General features: G+C 39.2%; 1 long non-coding RNA gene across 1 annotated transcript in view; it reads left to right on the forward strand.

Annotated features, from left to right (window-relative positions):
- The window catches only part of LOC103465944 (uncharacterized), a 33,832-nt gene extending 24,685 nt beyond the window's left edge, over nt 1-9,147 (forward strand). Inside the window, exon 3 of the long non-coding RNA XR_533882.1 lies at nt 9,012-9,147. This is a non-coding gene — a long non-coding RNA (uncharacterized LOC103465944). The remainder of the gene's footprint in view (nt 1-9,011) is intronic.
- The last annotated feature ends 12,679 nt before the right edge of the window (nt 9,148-21,826 follow it).

Below are 21,826 nucleotides of genomic sequence, written 5' to 3' on the forward strand. Positions count from 1 at the left end.
AGAGCGTGCTGCTGAAAATTTCAAAAGACCGCTGACATTACGATATTTCTGAACTCAGGCATCAGTAGCACAATGGTCACCAAGAGGAAAGTAGTGATACCAAAACCTCCCATTCACATCTCTATTACACTGAACATGTCAAATTGTGCAACGAGTAGGAGGAAGTCGGGAAAATATTGTTCTTCAGAGATAGTAGCTTGCAGACGTTAACAGACGGGCTCTTTACCCAGGAAGTCACAAACGCTCTTGTTAGAAAAACTGGAACTTGCAACATTTTAAACCAGGCAGCTTTTAGGTCGATGCTGAAATTCCTTGATCCACACAGAAGTTAGCTCTATTTTTGTTTCTTCATACGACTTTATCATAGTAATATTTCATATTAGTTACCAATGCAGTGTAACCAGTGGCGCAAAAAGTGGGTATGCAACGCATAGGGGCGCCTTCACGTACCATCGCCTCGGGGGGTTGAGTGAGCGTTGCTCCTTCACCCTGACGTTCCTTACCTCGGGGGGGGAGAGGACGCCGATCTATGTTTTTGCATCCACCTGAATAATGTGTAGTTGCGCCACCAAGTGTAACTATTGGTGAATGGAAGCAGCTGAAAGTCACATTTATTCTATACATAAATCAAGCGTTTCTTGTGATTGTCTAGCTGTACAACAGTGATGGTGCTGTTAAAACATTACACTGAAAACATCATGAGTGGCTGTGTTTCCATTGACCATATGTCTTATTCAGTGGAAACACCGCAATTGCAAAATATTTTTGAAATTAGCGAATGATCAACTCACTTTTGCTTTGTATGGAGACTCTGGGCTCTCAGCTGCTGGCAAAAGAGTACTTCCTGGAAGCGTGGACTGTGTTGAGGTTTGAAATTTGACCCAGTCGCTAACGTTTGTCTGTGAAGTATCTAATGTACCTGTTTTGATGCAATGATGCTTGCCGGAGATTGACTGCGCTCTAAACAATCATCCTCTACTGCGAAGACAGAAGTGCCGAGCTGAACAAGATGGTTGTTAATGTTAGTTCAATATTTGGTAGCATGACCGAACGGATTCATTCACTTCCTCCGCTGCCGCTTTGACTTCTGTTTTCTGATTGGAAAATCTCCTGTAGGGAATCCAAGTAAATGGGAGAAAGCTCAATCCCTGGCTACTGTCAACCACACTGTGAAGCTCTGTGTATATGGTAGGGCAGAGTCCAGTCTTTGGAGGCCCAGAAAATGATTCATCTGCCTTTGAAAAAAACAAAGACTTATGTTTCTTACTTGTGGACTTTCTAAGTTTCCTGTTACCAAAATATGATGACATTTGCAATTAGAGTGAAGTCATTAGTGAGACATATTTGATGTGCCACAGACAGACGGATTTCATTTTCCACGCAATTGCACCCCCTCAGCTATTCCTCCATCAGTACAAGGTGCAGTCCCACCGTGTGCTTGATATTTAGCCACAGGCTAGTCAGCTGTTACCCTCTTTTATTTATTTATTTTATTTTTTAATGGCCTACTTTCCAGCCAGGATGAAGATTTTTGGGACCCGGGGGAAAAAAAAACTAGTCCCATAACAGCTCAGTGCCTTGAAGTCATAATTTGTACTGTGGTGATGCAGATGTTGCACTGTGCATGTATCTCACATGTGATGACGGTCAGAAATGAGTTGGCGAGGAGCCAGGTGGGGTTTAATCAAGCCAACAACAGATGTGCTGCTGATCCCATGTAAAAGTTATTTGAAGCTCCTGTTATTCCGTGTATGTGTGTTTGTGTGTGAATGGATTTACAAATGCAGAGATCAGAAGTGGATGGTCACTTTGGTTTGAGGATAATATTATATAATTAAGCAGAGTAATAAAGATAATGCATTTCTGGCTGGAATAACCACTACTTACTCATTCTGAGTACAATTGTTGCTTTTAGTTTAGTGAGAATTTCTTAAAGTCAATATAAAAGGATATTAATCTATGTATTTTTTTTCTTTAATTGCACAATTGTCATTCTGAAAATGATTTTTTTTAGGCTCAACTGACACCTTATGCTACAGTGACTTCAGATCCTTGAAAAAAAATGTAATCTTCAGTAGTCCACGCTGCCAGGAAGCAATTGTTTCTCAATAGCCGAGAGCCCAGATGCTTAGAAATGTAGAACGAGGGGCTGGTTTATACCAGGCTAGCTTAAAGGAGATAGCACGACATAGCAATTTTGTTTTTTACCAGGCTAGCTTAAACTAGGAAGGAGATAGCATGACCACGTACATATCCAAAACATGATTTACACCTTCTTACTTCTCTTTTAATTCATGTAGCGGCTTAATTCCAATGCTCAGCATTTATAGGAGCTATTATTAAATTGTTTGGTCCTGACATGTAATCCATCTGCCATTCTCATCAACACTGAGCACTTATTTGGAGCTTGATGTGTTTTAGCAGAAGAAAAAGGGGGAAACTGCTATCACCCTGGAGTTAAAGTCTCTGAGAATCTGCTCACTCTCATTTTCCCGCTCCCTCTTTCGTTCACGGTGCCGCTCCTGATAAACCTACATCAAATGAAGCAGAACAGGGCCTGGATGGCTTCTATCACAAAAGCAGAAGAATGAATATATTCCTTGAGCTACAGGGTAGAGAAATTTAATGACTTTAACACACGCCGGCGGTTTAATTGAACGCCTTCAACTTCTGCGCAAAATGCATACTTGGTGTCACTCGCAGGTAGAAATGCTGTCAAAAATAAAATGAGAATTCTTCTAACAAATTCTTCACCTAACAAGGCGATGTTACTTCATTTTTGATTTTGCTTTGCTTTATTGTGTCATCAAATACAGAATTACTGAACAAAGTGATTCAGTGCTACTGGCATTGAAGCATTGGTATGGAGATGTAATGTTTTAAGTTAAGGCTGAGGAGTTTCCTGAAAAACTGATATTAGCATCAACACTGGAAAACCTGGAATATTCTTACTGCTACTTATACTTTTTAGACTGCTTGATATTTTTTTTGTGGATATTTTTAAACAAATTTGTAATGAATACTTTTATTTTACATCATAATCAAGTATGTTACCTTCAGCTTTTATAAAAATTCTGTATTCATCAATATGACTAAAATAAATTTGACTTGGTGATTTAACGCCTTGAATTTGGGCTTCTGTCTCTTTAAGAAACTCTCATTCTTTCTGAAACTTCTGGAAGTCATCAAAACATCGCTCCTCTGTTAGCCCTTTAGCAACATTTTTACCAGCATTGCCATGAAGTACGTAATGAGTTTGGAAGCTTGGAAACTGAAGCTCTGAGGAGGAGCTTCGTCCTGGAAGGCGGGGCTTGGTCCACCCAGGCGGTTCATACAGCTGCATGGTTGCCATGGGAGATTAAAGGATTTCTCAAATATGCATGAAAGAATCAAGGCAACACTCCAGTTATGTTCTTGATGAAAGAATAACAGTATAACATGATGTAAAACCAAAGAAAAAAACAGATTTAACTTAATACTTTCTTAAAGTTCTTCTTCCAAATGTAAAAAATGTATTGTTTTGCATTTATTGTACATTTTTCTTTTAATATATGCTTGTGACCACACATTCATCTAACAATTAGAATGGAAGATTGTATTTTCTGCATGGAATGCAAACCCAACAATAATATTTCTCTCAAAATAATGGAAATTCAGGAGCAATTTTATTGTTCTTATCATTTGCCTCATCCTGATCTTTCAAGGTAGGACGCTCACACTTTGCAGCAGATGTTATTCATTATCCTGCTGTTTATACACCACACCTTGCTGTAGGCAGCCACACACTGAGCCAAGAGCTGATTCTATTTATTGAATACACAAGAACAACCAAGCTATTAAAACTTGCCGTCTGAGCAACAGAACAGCAAGGCCAGCGGAGACAATTTTATTAATATAATTACACAAACCAGTGAAACAGGAAAAACGTCCATTTTTTTCCCCTTCCTTTGTTCAAGGTGCTGATCATTACTCTCACTGTTGGTTGGCATACCGATTTTGGGAGAATTCTTTGCTGGCATTATCTGGTATTCTTGTGTCGAGCTGTGATCGCCTCGCAAGGGGAGGTCATAAAATCCAAGAGCCTGAAGCCAGAGCTTTGGAACGTAAATGAGCCTCTATTTCCTCCCCTTTCAAATTAATTGATTCTACTTCAAGAAAAATGAGCAGGAGCAGAAACTCGAACAATGCAAATTACTTTTACAAAGCGAAGGAGTAACTCACTAGTTCCTGGGGTTGCAAAATTAATTCGTCTGCCAAATGAATGCCAGCATTTCCACATATTCATTGATAATTGACTGCTTTTCTGAGCAGGACGGCACACTTTGTCATAATCTAATTTATCTTGTGTTAAGACTTGATTTTTGGGGTCCATCATTCAAGACCCCATGGCAATAAACCTCTTAATGCCAAAGAATTCTCACAGCCATGTTTACTATTGAGTCAAACATGACTAATGTTGCCAAATCACATGCCATTTTTAGTCAAATTTAGTTTATTTGCACAAATGACCAACAATCTAATTTTAAATGAATGTTGCTTCATAGATCATATTTTTGTATCATCTGGGATTAATACCTCCAAGTCACAGACTCCTGTGTAATTCTTTTGTACCCTCACCATGTAACTTCTCTTATGGTGCTTTGACACCTGGTAGTCCGGAAGGCTCGGTTTGATTTGAGACCAAAATTGCAACTTTTGTTACATCTTCAGATGGTGCGGTTCGCTTTCACACTGCACTGTATCCAACACACCAAACCATCTGAAAAACCTGTTCACCCCCTCGCCTGTGGTGGCGCTGCACCACAAACCACTGAAGGAAATGACATGAAAACCTCTGAAGAAGACAACTTCCTCCTTCACAAAATGTAAACAAAAACAGAGTAGTGTCAGATTTTAGCGTTTGTAGGATTCCTCTCGTCTTTGGTGGAAAATTATGAGTTATTTCTCCAGCTAGCACGTTTGGATCAGCTGCGCTGTAGTTTGCTTCCTGCCTTTAGAGCGGTCTGTGGTCTGCTATTATGGGGAATTTTAACTCCATAAGTCAAGAGGACACATTTTCAGTTTGAAAGCAGGATTTCATCTCCTTGTTCTCAAAACTTACGTAATACTCGCACTCGAAACTTCTACTCTTCTGCAAATATTCTCTGTGCTCTCTCAAACCTTTGTGCTCACGCTCAGATTTTGTCCTCACTCACAAAACTTCTCTCTGCACAGCCTAAGGGGGCGTTTACACGACAACGATCCAACAAAAACGGAATTTTTGTTCCGTTTGTTTTGGATAGTTTACACGAAAACGTTCTAATTACGATCTGTGTTTACACAGTAACGGTAAACATCGAAAACATGTAATGCTCTCTCTGCGCCTAGTTGGTGCTAGGTTCTTTGAAACTGAGTGTGCATGTGTTTAAAAAAAAGTTGTACTTGAAGGCATGTGGATTCGCGTTTCCCCATCAGGTACCGTTCTCCCATAGATTGGGAGAAAACACGCATTGTGTGCGTCTGATTAGGGTGCATGCAGTTGGAAAAGTGGGATAACTTTGCTGAAACACCTTGTTTGAGCTTTCACGGTGTCTGTAGCGGCCCCGGACTGGAAGATGTTTATTATTTTTCACCTTGGAATGGCCAACAATCTGTTATTCCTATATCAATTTGATAAAATAGGAGTTCCCGCACTTCCCATATCCGTGTCCTCTGTYMCCTTTTTCAGCAGTTAAAACAGTTTAATCCGTTGCTAACAAGTCGTAACCTGTTTTTCCGAGCCGCCTTCAAACGCAACATGAAAGCTGAGACGCTCGCGCTGGGTTTACACCTGTGAGGCAGCGAAGGAGACCTGCTGCTGCTGCGCAGGTGTGTGTTAGAATCATGGCAGCAAACCAGCAAAACGTAAATAACTTGGCACAGTTTTGCCCCCGAACTAACCGACTGAGTTGAGTAAAGCTGTTGGATGCAGGTGATAATAGCTAAAAGATGACTGGCTAATATCAATACAGCACCTTAAGCTTAACAAGTAGCCTGTATGCTGCTGATGTTGTTGTCCATGTTCAGCTACGTAGACTCATTTTACCCCCCCCAAAATAAGTCGATGCCCCCTCTGTTAAACTCGTCTGGAGCCGGAGCCGGGGCTGGTCCTGGTCCGTAGTTCTCTAGATAAGAGCGCTGAACAAGCAGCCGTGTATTTTGCCACCTGGACGGTGCGGAGCGGTGAAGAGACGCTGAGGGAACCGAATCTGATGGGGAAACAGTAACACCAGCATTGAGTAGTTTCTTCTTCTGTGGATTGTAGGAAGCAGCTATGTTTTGCGTCATACTATGCATGAGCTGGGGATTCTCTGGAAGAAAAGATCCGTTTTCTAGGTTTACAAGACAACGGAACACGGAACATTGCACTCTGGAACCCGTTTTCAATCTGTGCCGTTGTTAGAGAAAACATTCGGTGGTTTCGTGTAAATGCACACTACAAACGCAACAAAACTTCCGTTTTTCCCCTAATCCGTTGTCGTGTAAACGGGGCCTAAGTCTTTGCGCGCAAATTCTTTTCTGCTCTCTCGTGGAACAAAACTGCACCGTTGCCTGGCAACCGTCCCAGCCAATAGAATGAAAGTGTTGTACTGGGCAGTGGGAGCTTCCTGCTTTTCTGTGCTGCCAACTGGATGTCGAGAGGAACAACCTCAGCTTCCTGCTCAGAGTAACATGGACAAAACCAGCTTATTCTCAGACGTAAGAACCTTTAGTGCTTCATCTGTGGACAACTTTAATATTGAAGAGCCATTTTTAGCTTTCAATTACATTCCTCTCTATTTAAAATAATGACCATTCAGATGGTGACCTTCACAACTCTGGGATGATTGTAAGGTACTGCCATTCATCACGGCCAAGTTGGTTTCCTGAAATATAAAATTAAGGTTCTGTAAAAATGCTTTGGCTCCCGTTTTTTTTTTTTTTTTTCTTCACAATTTGACATTTTGTGACGATGTGATTCAAAAATGTTATATCACAAAGTTGTAGGTATTTGCAAAAATGAAAACATTTTCCACACATAAAATCTGGAAAATGGGGGTTTTGATTGAGCAGAATTTACTGCGGTGCCCCTAAATACAAGAAATTAGAATCAATTTCATTTAGAAATACATAAATCACATCCTGGAGAACTGGCTAGTTGTATAGCTGCTAAATCAAGGATTGCTTTGAGAAGTTCAATGAAGGGTTAGGTTATAAAACTATATACAGTCAATCATATTATTGTTCAGTGCATTTCTCAGAACTGGAAAGATACATTTCTATTTCTACAAACGGTCATTACTTTGACCTTTTTTATAAAAAGTTTCAAGAACAAAGCTGGTTGTAAAAGAAAACCACAATGGTAAATTCTAGTTGAATATATCCGCTCACTGCACTTTTTAGATTCACTTTTAGTAAAAATACATATTTTATTTGAAAACTAAGCGTCTTCTCTAAAAGTGTGCTCATTGGTGTCTTTATCACGTAAAGTTCCCATAAAACACACAAACGTTTGTGGTTGTGACGCGACAAAATCTCGTCACATTTCAACCACTTTTTGCAAGCAACTCTATCGATGCCACACATCAGGTGAACCTCTTTTTTTCTTCTCAATTATTAATCTTTTAGTTTCGCTCCGAACTGAAGCCTCAGAGATCAACAAAGACATCGATTTCAGACAAGAGCTTCACACGGCTTCCATTGTGTTGGCCTATTTTTTGCGTTGTTGTTGCCTATGTGTAGTTTTCCCTTTTGAGTCTCACCAAAAAAAAAACAAAAAAAAAAGGACTCTTGATTCTCTCCCTGAATCTGAAATTAAAATGAATATTAATCAATTCCCCTGGCAAGTCTCAACCGAAGTGAGAATTGAGTGAAGCTGCAAGATGTCTGACTGAAGAGCAACGTCCCCTGCTGCTCCTCTATGTAACATGGTTTTCCACATCTTAAAGGAAGCAGGGGGGGGAAAAAAAGGGTGAGGTCTTTTTTTTTTTTTTTTTTTAAAGACAGGCCTGACATCACGCTTGACAAAGCAGAAATTGTATTAAATGCATCTTTATTTTTATATGGAAGCCCTCAAAACTCTTTTTTTTTTTTTTTTGGCTGGAAACCACGTCGCCCACATTTTCAGGTTTGTTCAAAACGCTGATGCAATCTTCTGCCTGGAATTTCGGAGAGCAGCAGGGGTCCCGGCGGGGGGTAAATCTGCTAAGGCTTCCGTCAAACTGCAGACACATCATGAAATCGCACGGCGCTGACAAGACGCTGCATTTTATTCCTGACTGTTTAAACAACAGCAGCAGCAGCTAATTACAAGCTTAGCATTTCTGTTAACACGCCGCTCATATTTCGGGGAGTTTAAAAAAAAAAAAAAAAAAAGTAGTTGAATTGCGAGTGAGGATTAGGTTACCTTCCACATCGGTCATTTAACGTGCTTTGATTTTAATAGAGGGGGTTCTGCGGGAAATTTGCATGGTGTGTGTGGAGAGGAGTGGAGGCTGCTGAGATGTCTGAAAGCTTGGGAGACCATGCATGTTGCTGTGCCCTCTGGGAAACTAATGACCAATGCACAGAGGCTATGCAATGAGGATCCCCAACACAGCTCTGGCTCTCGCTCTCTGGTCGAAGGGATTTTCTCCAGTAATTGAACTTTAGAGTGGCTGCACATACAATTTAGGAGAAATATAACTGTGGTGCGATGCTGGATGATGCCTACATACTACAACGCGTTTAGTGTGTCTATTGGCTTATGTTTTTGACTGGAAACATAACCAAAAAATACTATTCATTTTGCTAACTATGCATGTATATATATTTATGTCACATATTGTATAGTTTAAGCGCAAAAAGCGTGATCTATTTTCAGTTTTAAATGAAAATAAAAATGATCCTAAAATTTCATAAAGACCAATTGTAAAGAACCCCAAATTAAGTTGTTTTTGTCCTTTTTTGACGCTTATTGCTTTTACTTGTGTTTATCTATGATTAACTTCTGGTTTGATGCTTTTATTTTGAAGGGACAGCAGCAGGAACATTCTCTCTCTCCAATAGACCTGCAAAGAAAAGAACCTGGGTTTCAGCATTTCTCCAATCAAGATTATTCGCTAAGATTCATCCATCACTCATGTAAAGCACTTTGAATTGCCTTGTTGCTGAAAATGTGCTATATAAATAAAATTACCTTACCTTATTATTTCCATGCAAATTATCATTCAACAAAAATGTTACATACATATTTTATCCGTGTTTGCTCAGTGACAGTGTCATGTTTTTTTTTTTTCTTCCCCAATCATCTAAACTCCCAACTTCATTAGCTGCTCAGCACATGTTAGCCCACAGGATTCACATGTCAGTACAGCCATAGTCGCAACGAAATGAGCCACCCCAGGGAAGTGATTTAATGGAGTGGTTTAAATTGCTCTAGGCATAGATGAGTGCCCCTTTGTTAGCAGTCTCATGAGATAGCAGACCCAAGCGGCAAAGACGTTTTTGTTTTTTGTTTTCCTTTTTTTTTTTTTTTTTTTTCATTTTCTCACATTCCCTTATCATTTGGACCTGATTGTTGCTGTGAATATGCAAGCACGGTTTGAAATCCAAACAGAATTGGAAACCAGTAAAGGGCCCTTGTTTGCTTTTCTTAGCACCGCGAGGAAAAGTTTTCAAAGTTTGGAGTCGTACAAATATTTGCATGCGTCGCTGGAGAACCCGAGGTGGGGGCTGCCTGTGTCATTGGGCCCCTGCTTCACTCATTACTGAGGCTTCCAGCTGTTTTACACCGCAAAAGTATTCCTTTATTTCCATCTCGCCGTGTTGTTTTTATCCCCAAAAATCGACTCGTGATAGAATGAATTCACTTAAACACAGCAGCGGATGATGGTAATTAGCCAGAATCCTCTGAATTACTCCTGATCAGAGATACTTCAGATAGTGAGTTATTTTCCAAACTCATCCTCGGCCCCACACAGACTTAAATTATGCATGCAAAGTCACTTTGACTTAGTTTATGTATTTATTTAGGAGTTTTATACACAAATTGTTTTTGTTCTTAGGTTTTATTGGCTCTAGTGGCTTTTATTTGATAGTGAATTGACATCAAAGTGGGCAATGAGAGAAGGGGGAAGATAAAGGTGACCAGGCTGGGAATCAAACCTGTGACGGCCTCCTTATGTGGGTTGTTCTTATCCACTGCATCCCTTTACACAAATTGTTCAATTTCAAAGCAGGATTTCACCAAAAGCCAAAGGGTTACACAAAGCACCACCAGTGCTTAAGGAGAGTGAACATCCAGGTCGCCGATGTAAAATTTGGGTATTAAGACGATCATAATAATAGAAATAATTGTAAACAGTAAGGGTTGACACAAATATCTGCGGTTTGGGGAGGAGCAGGTTGATCCAAAGAAGACTTCCTGACAGAGAGATCGCTGCAGACTGTTCAGACTCTGATGATCCACAACATTCATAAATATGGATTCAGAGGCTGAAACAATTGGTGACAAAAATAATGATCGTCTTCAGAAGCGGCATCGATCTTTTCATTTTGCTTTCATATTGCTTGTGTGAAATGTCCGCAAAACAGTCATACAGACGACACACAAATCGGTGTTGTTGTACATTAAACGCTCTGCAAAGTGCATAACCATGTAGGAGAGGGCTTTTTTCCCTACGAATAACTGAATCGTGTGTTTTAATGTTCACCCGTTCAGCTACTGTGATGTGACTTGGTCTTTACGTAGTTACTGCTTTAACGTCTGTTGAATCATCTCTCAAGTGCAGCCATTCTTGGGCTGCTTCTTTGAGAGGATCCACTCAATTCGTCCACATCGATGATAATCGTTTTGAGCAGAAATTGAGGAATTTGTTGTTTTGCGGGTCAACAAAACCAGCAAAACCACAGGTTTGTTTCCATTTAACTAAAGAGTTGTGAATATGCAAACATCTTAATTTGAAGAAGTACAAAACAAATTCAAAACTATTATTGCTCATTATTCCTGGATTTAGTGAATAAAAGTACTACTTACTATCCTAAAAGATGAAAATCAATCAATTTATTTTTATTTTTTTAACAATGCAAAGCCTGGATGTGTCCTTTGACAATGTGCATCACGCGTTTTATGTTTATCATTTATGCCTCATAGCCAGAATATCTTCAGTTTAAATGTCAGGAAGAAAACCTGGACTTTTCCTGCCCATGTTGGTTTTCTGTGGGCACTTTCCATTCTAGCTGCGCTGGATTAATTGGCCACTCTAAATTCCCTTTAGGTGAGGCTGTGCGCCTGTATGGGTGTCTGTTCAATGTGTCTATGTGTTTGCCCTTTGGTCGACTGGTAGCCTGTCCAAGGTGTAACCCTCTAATTGCATCTGCTTGTTGGATGCTAAAAAGGGCCCCAAACCTCCACCGACCTCAAGCATGATGGAACGTGTAGGGGGAAAAAAACGTGCAGTTAAAAAGTTCATAGTTTGGTGTCAAATGCAATCTGTCAAAGCTCTGCTACTTCTTGTTCCCCCCCCCCCCCAAACAAAGACTCAATTATGTAACTGAGGTATTTGTTTTTCTCAGAGCTGAAAAGATTTCCTGAGGGTTCTGGAAATTAAAAAAAATTATCATGTCAAGATAAAAACAGAAGACAAGCAAGATTAATTACTAGTGCATGTAAAAAAAAAAAAAAAAGAATATTGCATTAAAGTGCAATAATTCTTGCCAGTTTTTTCAGAAAATGAAACCCATGCCTTCATACCAAGCCTTGGTTTCTTGTGATTTTGATGATTATGGCTTAAAGATGATGAAAACTCAAAATTCAATGTCTCAGACAATTTGAATACTGTGAAAAATGTCATTAATGGAAACTAATGGTGTTACACCCTAATCAGCTAATTAATTCAAAACACCAACAAGGAGGCACAGAATCCACAATGCTTGAAATCCAGTGTAACTGTGACCATCACCACAGTCATGGTGATGGTCTGTGAGGGTTTGATCTGCCATGTCAACTGCTGGTTCTGGTCCACTGGGTTTTCTGAAGTCCACAGACCACACAGCTGTCTACCAGGAAATTCTAGAGCACTTCATGCTTCCTTCTTGTAAGGTAGTCTAGGCTCAAGGATCAGAGGTGAGCAGAAAATCAGGACCAGCCACCGCTTCAGTTTCTTCCAATTATTATTTTTTTATTCAGTCTTTACTCGGACTTCTCTCTCAGCATCCAAAAGCTCACCGTTTTTATACAAAATTGGCACCACACCTGTGCTTGATTGGACACAGCCACCAAGGAACAGGTCAAACAAACATTTAAACAGAGAAACACAAAAAACTACAAATCAATTTACAAACTACTACATAATGAAGTTATCTGCAAAATAAATAACATAATACAAGATAACTCAAAAGGTTATTTTTAAAGGAAAACAAACAATACACAAAAGAAAAACCCTCTAATTGGTAGAACCCAATAAGGTAATCACTCACATCATCCAACCATTTAACCAGGAAGTACTGGGCCGGCCTCTCCCATACTCCTGCAGATCTACAAGGACAGATGATGGTGAGTACAAAGAAAAGTAAATACACCTTGAAACAAATTCAACCCATAATCCAGACATAATAACTTTAACCTAAACAGATAGATCCTGCAACATAATGCTAACACAAACAAACCCGGGATAGTAAGTGAAGCAAAATGGCAATGTTTGAATTAATTATTATAACCAAATATAAAAATAAGTGAATGAGAAAGAATAAGGGACAAGTGGTGAACACAAACTGAACCACTTTGTCACACTTCTCCTGACAAGCTGTGTGGAGACGATACATTATTTTCCAGAGTTACTTGGTATCTCCCCACACAGCCAAAGGTACCAAAAGCTGGTTCAATGGCCATGGTTTTCCTGCTCCAGGTTGACCTTTAGCCCTATAGAAAGTCTATGAGCTGTTGAGACAAACAGAAGAGACACCAGATCCAACATGTCAGATGACCAGAAGGCATCTGGGCTCCCATTACACCTACGCAGAACCACAAGCTTATTGTCTCTGTGCGACGGCGCATTGATGCAACAATTCATGAAAGAGGACGCCAGAAGCCTGGCATTAGTGCCTAAAACATCAATTTTCGATTGGAAGCACAGATTTTTGGGTAGTCTTTACCTGAAACTGAAAAAAAACAACACAACAAAAGCTTGAAATATTTTATCCTGTGAAATGAATCTCTATAAAATGACCGTCTCACTTCTGACCAAACAAACAAACAAAAAAATTTCACTTTACGCAACATTCCAAATTTCTGATATTTGGAAATTTGGCAGATTGCCACACATTTAACACAAGACCTTGAAAAACACTTTAAAACCAGTTTTATGCTCAAACTATTGAGTTCGTTTCACCGTCGTTCACAGAAGACAATGCAGTCTGTCGAAGAAATAACTGCACAGGTGCTGCTGTAGACTCTCGCGGCGAGCCTTCGTGATCAGTAGAGCTCTGGCGCAGGGGGGACACCGAAATAGATTCTCGCCATAATTAATGTAATTGTTTACACCTGTGTTTGACAAGCCATGCCATCCACAGCAAGGGGCAGACTGACTGCCCAGCTCGTTTTAAACCTGCAATAAACTACAGAGGGATAATGAGGGATTAGAAACAGGTGTCAGAACTCCAGGAGTGCATGTTGTTGAGCTTTTATCCGTCTATCCGACTAACACCTCCTAACAGCGCACACTGCTTTGTTCGTTCTACTCGGAGAGCAATATTAGTTAAAGGGAAAGCAGTCCCTTGAGAAAATCAGAAATACCGTCTGCTCGTAATCTAATCACATTCCTATCATGCTTTATAACCGGGCATCATAAAGCTCTGTTGTCTCAGACTCCTTTAGATTATGCATAATTCTGTAGTGGTTGCACACCTTCATCCTGACTGGAATATTAATGATATGAACTGAGCACCTCGTCACATACCTGCAGGCTGATTCATGCTCACACACATAAAAATCAGCAACAACACAGAAGAAGAGAAAATAACAACAACTTATGTATGCTGCAGTATCACAAAACGTATTCAGTTTCTGTTTTACCCCATTCTTGGTACGCTTGGTTGTTGCTAGGTTACAAGGTTTTGCTGGTCTAGTTTGATCAGAAAGTCGAGGGTTACTTCACTCTGGATCTGGACATGTTGGTGTAAAACTGGTGAAGATGGAATAAGATCAGTCACATTAGCTGAGTTTGCATTACAAATGGGAGCAAATTCTTGTATTTCACTAATGTAAAAAAAACACAATTTTGCAATTGCTGTGTTTCCATTAAATAGGAAATCAAATTATAATCATGTGAATAAGCGGGCTTATTCACATGTGATTATAAGAATCCCATTTATTCACATGTGATGAGTCATTAAAAATCATGGCAACAACGGATGTGAACAGTTACATGAGATTATATATGCTTTGAGAGCTCTGAGCTCTCATTGTCTGGAAAAAACAAAAAAACTTCATCCTCCTGCCACTTCCTGTCGTCTTCTTTGTGGTTTTCGCCAGCAGTAACATCCGGCTGCTGATCATGTGGCTCATGTGAAGCGGAAAAAAAAGTGTTTGCATTGCAGTTTTGCTAAATTATTCATCTATTTCGATAAGGCTGAAAAAAAAAAAGAAGAAAAAAACTTGAGTTTTGTCAAAACGGGTGTGTTTCTATTAAGAACATTTATTTTTGCTACTTATATGTGCATAATTTTCTGGTTACTAGAAACAAATCTAGAGATTAGATCTTGAACTCATATGTACAGGAACAATTTGATGTGCTTTGTCCGAAATTACTGTTAATTTGTAACTTTCTAATTCTTAACTACAACAATTAAGGTAATTGTTGTAATTAAATTAAATTAAATTAAATACAATTAAAGTAATCCCTCCCTCTTCACGTCAGCAGGAATCTGGATTTTTTTTCTGGTTTTTTTAGGTATGCCTTGGAAAGAGTTTGAGGTAAAAGTTTGACTTAGAGGGAGTCAAAAAACTGAACTTCCTTGAGGTTTAAAATAGTTTTAAATGGAGGCTCAAGTTACCTTAAAAAACCTTCCATCCTGTTTTACAGAGCAGGGCTCTGGTCTGCTGAGAGACAATGAATAGTGCTAATTTATTTAACAAAGTTAATAATTCATACCACAACATGGTAAAACACCTGCAGACACAATGGCAAACATCTGAGAATTGCAGATTTTACATGTTTTGATTTGCATGAAAGGTCACACATGGAGCACTTTTAGACTGACATGGGATATCACGCTCCAATAGGCCTTAACTTTGTGATTCATAAATCATTATGTTGTCTTTTAGCTGACATTATGCAACCGATTTTATGTGTAAAAAGATTGAGTCAATTTATTATTATTATTTAGTCCTTTAATTAAAAAAAGAGTCAAAGACATAAATAATTAAGTAGAAACGTTTGCAGAGCTTAATAGCTGCAAAACAGACACTCTTGTTAAACGTTCTTTTCTCCAGTGTTCAGTTCAGTTCAAATCACATTTATTTTGCTGTTCTTTTCAACATTTAAGTTTAAGAACAGACACTTAGTGCTGTATCCCAAATGTTTTCATTGTGCCCACATAACCACTCCAATCTGATCAGTTTCTTTTAACCAACAACTTTTTTATTACAAGATGTGCACTTCCTTGTTGCATCTCTCTGATTTCCTGCCTTGGCAACGTTCAAGGTATTACGTATTCAGATCCTCGTTCCTTTTTTTTTGTTTTTCAAAGCTTCGGAACAATTCAGGATTTCTCTTCGCATACACAATAAGAACAAGTTCAGAAAAGCCTTGAATGAAAGTCTAGTTTCAACCTGTAATATTGAAACAACTGTAAATCCTTTGCGACGCCCGGTGGCATGTTGTTCAACATATTACATGTTCTACGGCCTAATGTGCTACTGGGTGAAGTTAAACTGCTTTAGGCTTGACTCTGCAGAGTCTTCTGATTAAAACACGTTTCACCAGCCGTACTCTCCTACTGTACAGTCCCAAGAGTCACAATTTCCGTCATGCACAGACAACGCTGTAGACTACAGAGCCACTGTTCCTCTCCAGGTTACCAACAGAATGTGAACGTGTTTCTGCTAAAGCGATAGGAGTGGCAGTAGCTCAGGACTACTGAGATATGATTAGTGTCGCAAAAATACACTTGGACTGGGTTTTATTTGTGTTGGGGTGAAGTTACACAAAGGCAATTATTTTAGTAATCCAGTAATCTATTGATTATTCTTTCGATTAATCGAGTAATCGCATAAAAATTGTGATAAAGTAAAAATATTGGTAAATTTTGCCAGAACAGCGGTATTAATATCAGCCCACATTTTCATATCGGTGCGTCCTGAACTTACTTTTCTGTAGCTTAGAAAATTGACCTGCAACAATAACAAACTCATTTTTTAAGTCAACCTGGACAAAAACACTCAAAAAATCTAGAATTACATTCAAAGTAATAATGAAATATTAAAGCAGCTGTCGGACAAAGACTTTAAAAAAAGAGAGAAAACGATACTCTGGTTCTCAGTTTATTTGTTCATATTCATTCAATTGAATAAACTCTCACTTTGCACAGCCAGTCATAGCTTTTCTGTCCATGTGAGCGACGGGATCTTCAGGTAACCTGGTCACACACAGAAACACACCTGCCAGCTACGTAAAGACCTTTAAATTAACTAAACCTCTCCTGACATTTTCTAGGAAGTAACTTTTAGGTCTTCTGTCACTGCTCTCGTCAGTCGTGTTCATCAACGTTTTATCATCCGACCTCGTCTCTGAGGATAAAACGCACAGAAAGACCATCGTTTCTACAGAATCTTGTGGGATATTTTCCCTCTGTTACGATGGATCCTCTGCATTCCTGGTTGCTGTACGTAGATCAGGAAATGCGTAGTGTGTGCAAACAAAACTCTGAACAGTGTTGTGTGTTTGAATTCTGGTCTTGTGTTCTTCTTCCATGTGCTAGTTTGCTAGTTTCCCTGCATGACTTTTGGCAAACTACAATCAGGACTTTGTGGCTTTCTTTTAATAATGGCTTTTTTCTTACCGTGCTTTTATAGGAAGGACAGATTTTGTGGAGTGCATGCATGGCTCGTAGTTATTTGAGTTTGTTGGTTTATCAAAGACCAACTAGCTCACAAAACTGGGGATTCCCCCCCATCCCCCCCCGTTTTCAGTAAACTATTCATGACACAAATAGTACATTTTAAATAATTTCAAAAGTTTTATCCTGGTTTTGAGGATGTCATCTCTTCCAGCATTGACAAGGTCAGCTAAAGGTAAGAGCAACATAAAGCCGCTATCACTCTTAGCTCTAGAAAAAACAGTCATCTGATCCTCTCTCAGATGTTATCCTGCTAGTGCTGGATAGACACCAGTCGTAAACAGAGGGACTCAATTGCCTTTTTCAATATCCTTTGGCAGAGAAACATCTCACGTCTGGCTTGCTGCTTAGGCCGACCTCTATTCTGTCACTTAACCACAGATGATAAGACGGAGGGAGAGTGGTGCTGACTTATTCATGCTCAACCGGTAAAGGGCCAAACGCACGGCGTGGTAAATTTCCCACGCCAACTGTGTGCTTGTTGTTTGGCAGCTGCAAAACGACGACGGTCAAAGCTAGTTTCTGCTGCACTCTTGACAACACGTTTTTGTTTCGCGGTAAGAAAATAGTGGGTGGTGAGTTGCATGAATAAACGTGCAGAAAACAGTATTTATACTGAGCATTAATGTCTACATTTTATATGCAGTATTATTGTCTCCCACTGAAAGATTTGCTTTGGTGTAAAACTCAGGATGTCTGTAAGATAAATCAGGCGGTTGTTTGCCAGCAAAGTCACAAACTGATGAGCTGGCTGCACAGAGACTGCAAAACTGCTGAGGAAAATGTAAAGTTGCAGTATGTAACTTTTACAAAAAATTCAGTTTTTTACATATTTGGTAAGGCGATCACTGTGTTGTACAATAAAAGGCAAATAATATGTGGGGGGAAGAAAATCATGTTTCTCTGCTTTCAGTGTGGCTGTCATTTTGAACAGATACACAGCTCTGTCAGAAACAACCAATCAGAGCCAACCAATCAGGAGGAGGGTGTTAGAGCTGTCAATCATCCTCATGATTGACAGCTCCGCTCACCACTCGCTCTCTGCCAAGCTACAGCTGGTTCACCACATCATATCCTGCCACGGATGCTAAGGCTAGTTAGCATAGCCAAAGATGACAGAGAATAAACAGTTTTCCTGTAACAGTGAGTTGTTTCATCTCTATTAGCACATTTAGCAGTACATGAGCTTGATTGACAGCACTAAGACCCTCCTCCTGGCTCTGATTGGTTGTTTTTGGCTGGTACATTTCTTCAGATGGCAATAGTAGGACATTGATCTTTTCAGAGATTATCCGTCTTATATTGTCACGACATTGTGACGGTTTTAACAAATATGTTTAAAAAAAACACCATATTTTGGTCAAAGTTGCATCCTGCAGATTTATTTGTACATTTTTTCCAGCCATTCACGTATGGAGACTAAACATTTTGTCCATTCCTCTTTGCTAAACAAGATGGCTGGCACACGTGCCCATCATTTTTCAGGTCTTGCCAGATTCGTAGTTGGACTTAGGTCCAGCCTTTGACTGGACCACTCTAATGATGTCAAACACAACGTTATGAAGTATTCTGTTTGTAGCTTTTGCTGCATGTTTGGGGGTCATTGCCCTCATGGAGGGTGGGAGTTGGAGTGAGAGTCAGCATGATGCTGCCACCACCGTATTTCTTTGTCGGTCAAAAAGGTAAATTTTGAATTCAACTTAAGAGTCACCATGTATCCAAACTGGGACTTCTTATGGCATTTCCCCCCCCAATAATTGTCTTCTTCTATTCCGTTTCCTCCATTCTGTTTATTTTATTCAAATAATAGACATTGACATTAATGGTTCTTGGATGAGCAAAAGATGGAACATTTTTAAAGCTCTTCCTATTGAGACACTTAGCTAAGCCTTGTGCAGTCCAGGAATGTTTTGTTCCTTGTTTGTTCATGTTTTGTTTTAAAACCAAGCAGTGATGATCGTTAGATTTTGTTTCCTGGTTTGTTGAGGATTAAATCAAAAGCTTGTTTTTTTTTTTTTTTTGTTTTTGTCAGAAAACGGAGGAAATGCTGTTAGTCTCAGAATTTCTCTAGGTTGTTTTTTTTTCTCAGCTGCTAATTTATTTCAAATTTTTGTCACCTCCTCACTGTTAATTTATTCCGCTATCTTGTCAATTTACCATTTGGAGCATGAGAAGCCAATTAAAATATTGTTGAGTTTGTGCCAAATGTTCTGTGAGGAAGTAAAAACGACAAACTTTTAACTTGGTTTAAACGAGGAGCTGCACAGCGAGAGTCATGTTAAATACACTTTCTCACAAACAGAGAAATTACAGAGGACAGCCCTTTGTTTTTCTTAGAAATGACAAAAAGGTGATGGCGGATTTATAAAAAAAAAGAGAGAGAGAAAACAGAGTAACTCAGAAGGTTTTTTTTTATTATTTGCTTTTTCAGTCCTCAGTATTCCACTAAGTCATCAGGACGGACATTTGTTGCACTGGATGCATGTGGGCCTGTGATTCTGCAATCACCGGATGTGTCAAAGATTTTTTCGCTTGGCATGTAGCCACTTGTTCCCCCTCCCCCCTTTTTTATTTTAAAGATGCAAAGAAAACAGCCTTGAAGGCTGACAAACATGGCAGCAGACATCTTGATTAAAAACTATGTAAGCTTTTTATGTACTTCTGTACAGCATTAATTTAAAAAACAGTGAAACAGATTTGATTCGTCCACATGAGAAGCATCTATACTGATTAAGAGTAAGACAAGAAAGCTTCCTCTGTGATTTTCTGGTTGTTTAGATTCTCGGTACGTCTTAATTTCTCAATAACCTGATGACAAACACTTCAGGGAATTTTTCTGATAATGTGTCATATTGTTTTCTGTAGTGTTGAGCAGCTCCGTGGTATGAGCCTCGAAACTCAAGAGACACTTTGTAAACGGCTTTATCAGGCAGTTTGTGTCTCAAAAATCTTTATATGGAAACAAGTTCACTAACTGATTATAATGAGAAATTAAATATTTTCAGGCCCTCATTCTCACCAAAACACAAACAAAGTCACAGTAATTTTCAGCAGTCATTAATTTTTTACAACACTGTTGCACCCATTGGTTTGTGAAATATTAATAACGCAACAACAAATACAGGCAACATTTTCTTTTGGGTACAACAACCTGCTTGACGTAAAATTATTATTATTTGTTTCTTTAAAAGGAGCAACAACTCATGTCATTAGCGCCATGGGGTTCTCCATTTATGCTGTCATTGTGGAGAAAACGYGGAAAGGAGAAGCAGTACATACGCTGCATTTAGCATTTGCATTTCCGTTAGCCATAAAATTGCGCAAATTGAACTTATGAAAATAAACTTGCTTAATGGAAGCACGGTAATTTGGGAAAAACTCATGTTTTTTGATAAAAGTGTCTCGTGCTAAGATGAGGTGGTTTTTCAGTCGTATCAAGTTATTATACATTTTACAAAATTGCAAAGGAAACATTTTTTCCCATCACGTGAGTCACGTCATCAACAGCTAAATGTTACTACTGGTGGAAAAGACGAAGAAAACGACGGGAAGTGTTAGGAAGATGATATTTTCTTTTTGTTTTTTCGGACAATGCGCATTCGGCTCTACTGGAGCTCTCACAGCATCGCGCAGATCATAAAATGTTGTGCATCATTCCAACTTGTGGAATCCATAACTAATCTGTAAAATGGCCAACTATGATTTCCCCAAAAGGCCACGTGCGTAGCTGCTCCCAGATATGAGGGGCTTGTCGCTCCAACGTCTCCTCTGATTGGCTGATACATGATGAGCGCCAGCGCTATGGCTGCATTATGAATATATTTCATTTAACTGTTTAAAAATCACAACAGTGACGGATGTAATGGTTTGTTGCATGATTTTAAATTTTCATTTCATTTCTTATTTAATGGAAACATCATAATTGCGAAATTGTATTTTTTCCGACATTGGCGGAATATAGAAAAAGATTTGCAATGGAAATACTGCTATTTATAGCAGCAACATCTGATCTCTACCAGGAAAACAAAGCCTGGGACTGGAGCTAGCAGCACGCTAGCTTGCAACCACTGCTATCCTGTAAAATACTTCATAAAGAAAAATCTCTGTTTAGAAGCTGGTCATGTTTCCCACAACTCCTGTTGAGATGCATTTATATTCACAAGTTCCAGTACTGGTGCTACTACTAGAGAAAATAAGCAAGGAATACTCAAAAGTCATAACATTATGTAATCCCATGCTATGATATGCAGACGCTCTGTCTGCACTAATGAAGATTAACTCACCATTGCTTCAACTAGTCATTTTTTGACCACTTGGAGGCAGTCATACACTCATCTTGAGGCAGTGATAATTACGTTTGGAGAGAAAACAAAGCAACAACATGCTGACGTTACTGCAAAACATCTTGAGCTGCATTAAAGCAACGCTTTGGAAAGATAAACAGCGTGGAAGCAGCTCGCACGTCAGCAGTGAGTCAAATTTAACAGAAAACGCCAACGGCAGAGGAAGGTAAGACGTGGAGATTTCTCACCCACACAGCTAGACAAGCACCACTCACACAACTAGTTGTATGTTATTAGTTTAAACGTTCAGGCTGTCAAGGGAGAGCAAAAAAAAAAAAAGAAGCTATTGGATTTTTATTTCCCAAAGCTGGATGCCAAAAAACTCTTAAGCTTTCAAAACATGGGTAAATAAAATGAGACGGCGTGTGTTTGCTAGCCTTGCAGGATTC

The sequence above is a fragment of the Poecilia reticulata genome, linkage group LG6 (genome assembly GCF_000633615.1).
Source record: "Poecilia reticulata strain Guanapo linkage group LG6, Guppy_female_1.0+MT, whole genome shotgun sequence".
Lineage (NCBI taxonomy): Eukaryota > Metazoa > Chordata > Actinopteri > Cyprinodontiformes > Poeciliidae > Poecilia > Poecilia reticulata.